The sequence below is a fragment of the Bombus affinis genome, unplaced genomic scaffold (assembly GCF_024516045.1).
Source record: "Bombus affinis isolate iyBomAffi1 unplaced genomic scaffold, iyBomAffi1.2 ctg00000300.1, whole genome shotgun sequence".
In the NCBI taxonomy this organism is placed as follows: Eukaryota; Metazoa; Arthropoda; class Insecta; order Hymenoptera; family Apidae; genus Bombus; species Bombus affinis.
This window is the reverse complement of record NW_026108985.1, coordinates 125,045-137,372: the sequence shown is the minus strand read 5'-3', so window position 1 is coordinate 137,372 and position 12,328 is coordinate 125,045. Positions and strand designations below refer to the sequence as shown.

At 29.1% G+C, this 12,328-nt stretch overlaps 1 long non-coding RNA gene across 1 annotated transcript; it reads left to right on the top strand.

Annotated features, from left to right (window-relative positions):
• Positions 1-6,122: 6,122 nt before the first annotated feature.
• Positions 6,123-6,960, top strand: LOC126927898 (uncharacterized). The gene is made up of 3 exons (XR_007716023.1): positions 6,123-6,209; positions 6,284-6,672; positions 6,823-6,960. It is a non-coding gene; the product is annotated as an uncharacterized LOC126927898 (long non-coding RNA).
• The last annotated feature ends 5,368 nt before the right edge of the window (positions 6,961-12,328 follow it).

Here is a 12,328-nt window from a genome sequence, read left to right as displayed (position 1 = left end):
AACGTTATGAACTATTACGTTACAACGTAAAATGTTATGCACTATTACGTTATAACGTATTACGTTATATTGGATCACTACATGACGTATAACGTTATATACTATTACGTTACAACCTATAACGTTATGTACTATTACGTTATAACGTATAAAGATGTGAAATATTAAGTTATAACGTATAACGTTATATTGAATCACTATATGATGTATAACGTTACATAGTATTACGTTACAACGAATGACGTTATGTACTCTTACTTTATAGCGTATAACGTTATATTGGATCACTATATGGTGCACAACGATATACTATTACGTATTAACGTATAAAGTTATGAACTATTAAGTTATAACGTATAACGTTATATTGGATCACTATATGACGTATAACGTTATATACTATTACGTTACAACGTATAACGTTATATACTATTACGTTACAACCTATAACGTTATGTACTATTACGTTATAACGTATAAAGATATGAAATATTAAGTTATAACGTATAACGTTATATTGAATCACTATATGATGTATAACGTTACATAGTATTACGTTACAACGAATGACGTTATGTACTCTTACTTTATAACGTATATCGTTATATTGGATCACTGTATGATGTATAACGTTAAATACTATTACGTTACAACGTATAACGTCATGTACTATTAAGTTATAACGTATAACGTTATATTGGATCACTATATGATGTATAACGTTACACACTATTACATTAAATCGTATAACGTTAGATTGGATGACTATATGAAGTATAATGTCATATACTATTACGTTACAACGTATAACGTTATGTAACATTACGTTATAACGTACAACGTTCGATTGGATCACTGTATGATGTATAACGTTAAATACTATTACGTTACAACGTATAACGTTATGTACTATTACGTCAAAACGAATAACGTTATATTGGATCACTATATGATGTATAACGTTACATGCTATTACGTTACATCGAATAACGTTATATTGGATCACTATATGACGTATAACGTTATATACAATTACGTTACGACGTATAACGTTATGTATTATTACGTTACAACGAATAACGTTATGTACTATTACGTTATAACGCATAACGGTATATTGGATCACTATATGATGTATAACGTGACATACTATTACGTTACATCGAATAACGTTATATTAGATCACTATATGCCGTATAACGTTATATACTATTACGTTACAATGTATAACGTTATGTATTATTACGTTACAGCGAATAACGTTATGTACTATTAAGTTATAACGTATAACGTTATGTACTATTACCTTATAACGTATAACGTTATATTGGATCACTATATGATGTATAAGGTTATATACTATTACGTTACATCGTATAACATTATGTACTCTTACGGTATAACGTATAACGTTATATTGGATCACTATATGGTGCATAACGTTATATAGTATTACGTAATAACGTATAAAGTTGTGAACTATTAAGTTATAACGTATAACGTTATATTGGATCACTATATGGTGCATAACGTTATATACTATTACGTAATAACGTATAAAGTTATGATCTATTAAGTTATAGCGTATAACGTTATATTGGATCACTATATTGTGCATAACGTTATGAACTATTACGTTACAACGTAAAATGTTATGTACTATTACGTTATAACGTATAACGTTATATTGGATCACTACATGACGTATAACGTTATATACTATTACGTTACAACCCATAACGTTATGTACTATTACGTTATAACGTATAAAGATATGAAATATTAAGTTATAACGTATAACGTTATATTGAATCACTATATGATGTATAACGTTACATAGTATTACGTTACAACGAATGACGTTATGTACTCTTACTTTATAGCGTATAACGTTATATTGGATCACTATATGGTGCACAACGATATACTATTACGTATTAACGTATAAAGTTATGAACTATTAAGTTATAACGTTTAACGTTATATTGGATCACTATATGACGTATAACGTTATATACTATTATCTTACAACCTATAATGTTATGTATTAATACGTTACAACGAATAACGTTATGTACTATTACGTTATAACGTATATCGTTTTATTGGATCACTGTATGATGTATAACGTTAAATACTATTACGTTACAAGGTATAACGTTATGTACTATTAAGTTATAACGTATAACGTTATATTGGATCACTATATGATGTATAACGTTACACACTATTACATTAAATCGTATAACGTTAGATTGGATCACTATATGATGTATAATGTCATATACTATTACGTTACAACGTATAACGTTATGTACTATTAAGTTATAACGTATAACGTTATGTACTATTACCTTATAACGTATAACGTTATAGTGGATCACTATATGATGTATAAGGTTATATACTATTACGTTACATCGTATAACATTATGTACTCTTTCGGTATAACGTATAACGTTATAGTGGATCACTATATGATGTATAAGGTTATATACTATTACGTTACATCGTATAACATTATGTACTCTTTCGGTATAACGTATAACGTTATATTGGATCACTATATGGTGCATAACGTTATATACTATTACGTAATAACGTATAAAGTTGTGAACTATTAAGTTATAACGTATAACGTTATATTGAATCACTATATGATGTATAACGTTACATAGTATTACGTTACATCGAATGACGTTATGTAATCTTACTTTATAGCGTATAACGTTATATTGGATCACTATATGGTGCATAGCGATATACTATTACGTAATAACGTATAAAGTTATGAACTATTAAGTTATATAGTATAACGTTATATTGGATCACTATATGACTTATAACGTTATATACTACTACGTTACAACCTATAACTTTATTTATTAATACGTTACAACGAATAACGTTATGTACTATTACGTTATAACGTATATCGTTATATTGGATCACTGTATGGTGTATAACGTTAAATACTATTACGTTACAACGTATAACGTTATGTACTATTACGTTATAACGTATAACGTTATATTGGATCACTATATGATGTATAACATTACACACTATTACATTACATCGTATAACGTTAGATTGGATCACTATATGATGTATAACGTCATATACTATTACGTTACAACGTATAATGTAATGAACTATTTCGTAATAACGTCTAACGGTATGTACTATTACTTTATAACGTATAACGTTATATTAGATGACTATATGGTGTACAACGTTATGTAATATTACGTAATAACGTATAAAGTTATGAACTATTAAGTTATATCGTATAACGTTATATTGGATCACTATATGATGTATAACGTTACATAGTATTACGTTACATTGAATAACGTTATGAACTATTAAGTTATAACGTATAACGTTATATTGGATCACTATATTGTGCATAACGTTATATACTATTTCGTAATAACGTATAAAGTTATGAACTATTAAGTTATAACGTACAACGTTATATTGGATCACTATATGATGTATAACGTGACATACTATTACGCTACATCGAATGACGTTATAATGGATCACTGTATGTCGTACAACGTTATATACTATTACGTTACAACGTATAACGTTATGTATTATTCCGTTACAACGAATAACGTTATGTACTATTAAATTATAACGTATAACGTTATGTACTATTACGTTATAACGTATAACGTTATATTGGATCACTATATGATGTATAAGGTTATATACTATTACGTTACATCGTATAACATTATGTACTCTGACGGTATAACGTATAACGTTATATTGGATCACTATATGGTGCATATCGTTATATACTATTACGTAATAACGTATAAAGTTGTGCACTATTTAGTTATAACGTATAACGCAATATTAGATCACTATATAATCTATAACGATATATACTATTACGTTACAACGTATAACGTTATGAACTATTACGTTACAACGTACAACGTTATGTACTATTACGTTATAACGTATAACGTTAAGTACTATTATGTTATAACGTACAACGTTATATTGGATCACTATATGATCTATAACGATATATACAATTACGTTACAACGTATAACGTTATGAACTATTACGTTACAACGTACAGCGTTATGTACTATTACGTTATAACGTATAACGTCATTTAATATTAAGTTATAACGTATAACGTTATATTGTATCACTATATTGTGCATAACGTTATATACTATTACGTTACAACGTATAACGTTATGTACTATTACGATATAACGTATAACGTTATATTGGATCGCTACATAGTGCATAACGTTATATACTATTACGTATTAACGTACAAAGTTATGAACTATTAAGTTATAACGTATAACGTTATATTGGATCACTATATGGTGCATAACGTTATATACTATTACGTAATAACGTATAAAGTTATGAACTATTAAGTTATAACGTATAACGTTATATGGGATCACTGTATGATGTATAACGATATATACTGTTACGTTACAACGTATAACGTTATGAACTATTAAGTTGCAACGTACAACGTTATGTACTATTACGTTATAACGTATAACGTTATGTACTATTAAGTTATAACGTATAACGTTATATTGGATCACTATATTGTGCATAACGTTATATACTATTACGTAATAACGTATAAAGTTATGAATTATTAAGTTGTAACGAATAACGTTATATTGAATCACTGTATGATGTATAACGTTAAATACTATCACGGTACAACGTATAACGTTATGTACTATTACGTCATAACGTATAACGTTATATTGGATCACTATATGATGTATAACGTTACATACTATTACGTTACATCGAATAACGTTATATTGGATCACTATATGACGTATAACGTTATATACTATTACGTTACAACGTATAACGTTATGTATTATTACGTTACAACGAATAACGTTATGTACTATTAAGTTATAACGTATAACGATATGTACTATTACGTTATAACGTATAACGTTATATTGGATCACTAAAAGGTGCATATGTTACGTTTCGCTATCCAAATTTTGAAATTTTAAACAATGTAGTAGTCGCTGCCACCAGAAACAGTCTAAGGTCTATTTCAATTAGATATTTCTTGTTAGATTATGTAGCGTTGACCGGAGTTTAGGCCACTGGTCAACAATCTCCACGTTTCGGCTAACCTGCTATGCGCAGGAATACTAGCACGGGAGAGGATTGTTTGGAATAAACAATTATATTATAAATAATTATTACAGGCGGAATTAATGACGAATTATACTAATCATTGATATTATTTATTATTTTAATTATTAATTATTAATAATAATTAAAGTTGACTCACCTGACGTTGGTCTCCGCTGATGAACGGGCAGGCCGCTGGGGTGATTCCGGTTTTACAAACATCGACACTTCTATAATTTTTCGTTTTAATCTTTATTTAATTTGAACAGTGTAAACAACAGTGTGTCCGGACGTGTTTAACAATTCGAAATTCTAACACAAAAACTTGAGCCAACTATTGTTTTAATTCTAACTGACTAATAACAATTATTTTATAATTCGAACTGACTAATAACATTTATATCTCGTAATTCTTAAACTCGAACTGGAACGAACAATTATTCTCTAATCCTAACTTAAATTCTAATTAAATGAACTGAACGAGCTGATATCAGACTCACTCAAATTCAATTGAACGACTAACAATTACTCTCCTTATTTTCGCTAAATTCTCCTGAACCAACTAATCACAATTGCTCTATCCTATTTCTTTATTCTAACTGAATTACTCTTCTTTAATTTCGTTAAATTCTCCCGAACGCTAACAATTTCTCTGACTATATTCTAACTGAACCAACTAATGGCAGTTACTCTCTTTTCACAATTACTCTGATTGTTGTAACTGAACCACTAACAATTAATCGCTAACGCTGACGCTAACAATTAATCTGACTCTTCTTTATTTTTCGCTAAATTCTCCCGAACCGCTAACAATTACTCTCTTACTCTTTTATTCAACTGGTAACGATTACTCCGATTTGAATTGTGTCGCTACGCTTTTTATGATGACATCCCCAATGGGATGACAGTCACGTGACAGTTCGTTCCGGTGGGAATCGCAATGCTGCAGATTTTTAGAGTTTCCATGAGAGAACGTGGATTTTGATGATTACAGGTTATGTTGAGTGATGGACACAAAAGCGTCCGCGCCTGTGCGAACTGTGTGAGTATGTGTTTTTAGTATTCTATCTCGTTTCGCATGTCGTTTGTTTCCTTAAACTTGTGAATTTGTTTTAGCGCAAGAGGAAGAAGATATGTGAATGGTACGAGATGACGTGATCGACGTGCGTGTGTGAATATGTGCGAAGGATGATGCTGAAGTGGCGGTTTTCCATCCAAATAGGCACAGTGGCACCTTCGTTGGCGTCGTGTCCTGATGATCTTTTCACAATTTGGTTTTATTTGACAATATGGGATATATTTTGCTCCTTGTAGATTTATATGTCCATATTTGCTATATATTAAATCGTGTATATTTTATATTACTTCCTTGCTATTAGGTTATTAGTTGTGTAACTCCAGTTTCTGATCTATGGAAAGTGGTGAAACGTCTTCACGAAATACAATTTCATTCGTTTTCCTCCCTTGCATTGGCACGCTGTGAGTGGTGTCGACTTCCGGATGAGGTTTGTGCACCTTGATTATTATGCATTTAATGATAGATACTTTGTCAGAGGTTCCCATGCGGATTGTCGCGGTGTGTATCTTGTTATGATTTCTTTTATTTAGTTCATCCTGCTTCTTTCGTGTTTTATTCACTGCATATGATATTTCAGTGCAAGAAGAAGAAGAATTGTAAAGAATCCGTAAGTGGCCCTAGAAGACGCAGTCATCGTGTGAGGTGTTGTTGACAGGAACGAAGAGTCGAAGTTGTTGAAGAAGTCGTGTGACATTTGTATTGTTTCCGGTTATATACAACGCTATTTCACATATCTATGTATATATATATATTATTATATTATTATATATTATTGTACTAAATCTTCAGTTGGTTTAGTTGAATGTTCAGTAATGTAATTTTTACAAGGTGGTTTTGTATATTAGATGAGTAGTTGTTTGATATAATATGTGTATATATATATATATTTCACAATGTAATTTTCCATTATGTAAAATATATATATGCATATGTATATGTGCGCGTATTGTTATTCTCATTGTTTCTCGGATCGTTAATTGGTTGAATATTCCATAATGTGGATTTCGTATATAATTCTCTAGGTTCGTAGAAATGTAAATCTATATATTTATTTCTTTGCGTTTTAATGGTTTAATAAAGTATATATATATATATATATATATATATATTATGAATTTTTCCCAAAGATATGCGTACGCATGTGTATATCTATATATGTGTGTGTCGCAGAGTAATCTTGTATACAATTTTCACTTTTATTAGAATGCTGGTGTAGTGCAGTATATTTTATTTCTTTTATATTTTATTAGATTACCAATTATTCAGATTCACGAAGTAGGTCACACACACAGATATGCATACACGTGTGTGTATATACATGTGTTTTCGCAGAGAAATCTCATACATTTGAATCGCGGCTTGTTTTATTTATTGGTTCATTTAATTATTTCATTTTATTTGTATTTTATATGTCATTGCTGATTGGTTGTAGTGTTTCTTCTTATTGATTCATTTATTTCATTTTGATTGTCTGTCGTATAATTCTTTTTATTTTGATTGGTTAGTTATTAGTTAATTTATTATTATTGGTCGTGTTTAATTATTCATAAGTTATTGGTTCGTGGCGTCACGTGCGGAACGCGGGACGTGACAGGATCACTATATGGTGTATAACGTTACATACTATTACGTAATAACGTATAAAGTTATGAACTATTAAGTTATAACGTATAACGTTATATTGGATCACTATATGATGTATAACGTTATGAAATATTACGTTACAACGTACAACGTTATGTAATATTACGTTATAACGTATAACGTTATATTGGATCACTATATGATGTATAACGTTACACACTATTACATTACATCGTATAACGATAGATTGGATCACTATATGATGTATAACGTTACATAGTATTACGTTACAACGAATGACGTTATGTACTCTTACTTTATAGCGTATAACGTTATATTGGATCACTATATGGTGCATAACGATATACTATTACGTATTAACGTATAAAGTTATGAACTATTAAGTTATAACGTATAACGTTATATTGGATCACTATATGACGTATAACGTTATATACTATTACGTTACAACGTATAACGTTATATACTATTACGTTACAACCTATAACGTTATGTACTATTACGTTATAACGTATAAAGATATGAAATATTAAGTTATAACGTATAACGTTATATTGGATCACTATATGATGTATAACGTTACACACTATTACATTAAATCGTATAACGTTAGATTGGATGACTATATGATGTATAATGTCATATACTATTACGTTACAACGTATAACGTTATGTAACATTACGTTATAACGTACAACGTTCGATTGGATCACTGTATGATGTATAACGTTAAATACTATTACGTTACAACGTGTAACGTTATGTACTATTACGTCAAAACGAATAACGTTATATTGGATCACTATATGATGTATAACGTTACATACTATTACGTTACATCGAATAACGTTATATTGGATCACTATATGACGTATAACGTTATATACAATTACGTTACGACGTATAACGTTATGTATTATTACGTTACAACGAATAACGTTATGTACTATTACGTTATAACGCATAACGTTATATTGGATCACTATATGATGTATAACGTGACATACTATTACGTTACATCGAATAACGTTATATTAGATCACTATATGCCGTATAACGTTATATACTATTACGTTACAATGTATAACGTTATGTATTATTACGTTACAGCGAATAACGTTATGTACTATTAAGTTATAACGTATAACGTTATGTACTATTACCTTATAACGTATAACGTTATATTGGATCACTATATGATGTATAAGGTTATATACTATTACGTTACATCGTATAACATTATGTACTCTTACGGTATAACGTATAACGTTATATTGGATCACTATATGGTGCATAACGTTATATAGTATTACGTAATAACGTATAAAGTTGTGAACTATTAAGTTATAACGTATAACGTTATATTGGATCACTATATGGTGCATAACGTTATATACTATTACGTAATAACGTATAAAGTTATGATCTATTAAGTTATAGCGTATAACGTTATATTGGATCACTATATTGTGCATAACGTTATATACTATTACGTTACAACGTATAACGTTATGTACTATTACGATATAACGTATAACGTTATATTGGGTCGCTATATGCTGCATAACGTTATATACTATTACGTAATAACGTACAAAGTTATGAACTATTAAGTAATAACGTATAACGTTATATTGGATCACTATATGATCTATAACGATATATACTATTACGCTACAACGTATAACGTTATGAACTATTACGTTACAACGTGCAACGTATGTACTATTACGTTATAACGTATAACGTTATATTGCATCTCTATATGATATATAACGTTACACACTATTACGGTATAACGTATAACGTTATATTGGATCACTATATGGTGTATAACGTTATATACTATTACGTAATAACGTATAAAGTTGTGAACTATTAAGTTATAACGTATAACGTTATATTGGATCACTATATGATCTATAACGATATATACTATTACGTTACAACGTATAACGTTATGAACTATTACGTTACAACGTACAACGTTATGTACTATTACGTTATAACGTATAACGTCATGTACTATTAAGTTATAACGTATAACATTATATTGTATCACTATATTGTGCATAACGTTATATACTATGACGTTACAACGTGTAACGTTATGTACTATTACGATATAACGTATAACGTTATATTGGATCGCTACATGCTGCGTAACGTTATATACTATTACGTATTAACGTACAAAGTTATGAACTATTATGCTATAACGTATAACGTTATATTGGATCACTATATGGTGCATAACGTTATATACTATTACGTAATAACGTATAAAGTTATGAACTATTAAGTTATAACATATAACGTTATTTTGGATCACTATATGATGTATAACGATATATACTGTTACGTTACAACGTATAACGTTATGAGCTATTACGCTGCAACGTACAACGTTATGTACTATTACGTTATAACGTATAACGTTATGTACTATTAAGTTATAACGTAAACGTTCTATTGGATCACTATATTGTGCATAACGTTATATACTATTACGTAGTAACGTATAAAGTTATGAACTGTTAAGTTATAACGTATAACGTTATATTGGATCACTATATGATGTATAACGTTATATACTATTATGTTAAAACGTATAACGTTATGTATTATTACGTTACAACGAATAACGTTATGTAGTATTACGTTATAACGTATAACGTTATATTGGATCACTATATGATGTACAACGTGACGTACTATTACGTTACATCGAATAACTTTATATTGGATCACTATATGTCGTATAACGTTATATACTATTACGCTACAACGTATAACGTTATGTATTATTACGTTACAACGTATAACGTTATGAACTATTAAGTTATAACGTATAACGTTATATTGGATCACTATATGATGTATAACGATATATACTATCACGTTACAACGTATAACGTTATGAACTATTACGTTACAACGTACAACGTTATGTACTATTACGTTATAACGTATAACGTTATATTGCATCACTATATGATATATAACGTTACACACTATTACGGTATAACGTATAACGTTATATTGGATCACTATAAGATATATAACGTTACACACTATTACGGTATAACGTATAACGTTATATTGGATCACTATATAGTGCATAACGTTATATACTATTTCGTAATAACGTATAAAGTTATGAACTGTTAAGTTATAACGTATAACGTTATATTGGATCACTATATGATGTATAACGATATATGCTATTACGTTACAACGTATAACGTTATGTACTATTAAGTTATAACGTATAACGTTATATTGGATCACTATATGATGTATAACGTTACACACTATTACATTAAATCGTACAACGTTAGATTGGATCACTATATGATGTATAATGTCATATACTATTACGTTACGACGTATAACGTTATGGATTATTACGTTACAACGAATAACGTTATGTACTATTACGTTATAACGCATAACGTTATATTGGATCACTATATGATGTATAACGTGACATACTATTACGTTACAACGTATAACGTTATGTATTATTACGTTACAACGAATAACGTTACGTACTATTAAGTTATAACGTATAACGTTATATTGGATCACTATATGATGTATAACGTTACACACTATTACATTAAATCGTACAACGTTAGATTGGATCACTATATGATGTATAATGTCATATACTATTACGTTACGACGTATAACGTTATGGATTATTACGTTACAACGAATAACGTTATGTACTATTACGTTATAACGCATAACGTTATATTGGATCACTATATGATGTATAACGTGACATACTATTACGTTACAACGTATAACGTTATGTATTATTACGTTACAACGAATAACGTTATGTACTATTAAGTTATAACGTATAACGTTATGTACTATTACGTTATAACGTATAACGTTATATTGGATCACTATATGATGTATAAGGTTATATACTATTACGCTACATCGTATAACATTATGTACTCTTACGTTATAACGTATAACGTTATATTGGATCACTATATGATGTACAACGTGACGTACTATTACGTTACATCGAATAACTTTATATTGGATCACTATATGTCGTATAACGTTATATACTATTACGCTACAACGTATAACGTTATGTATTATTACGTTACAACGTATAACGTTATGAACTATTAAGTTATAACGTATAACGTTATATTGGATCACTATATGATGTATAACGATATATACTATCACGTTACAACGTATAACGTTATGAACTATTAAGTTATAACGTATAACGTTATATTGGATCACTATATGATGTATAACGATATATACTATCACGTTACAACGTATAACGTTATGAACTATTACGTTACAACGTACAACGTTATGTACTATTACGTTATAACGTATAACGTTATATTGCATCACTATATGATATATAACGTTACACACTATTACGGTATAACGTATAACGTTATATTGGATCACTATAAGATATATAACGT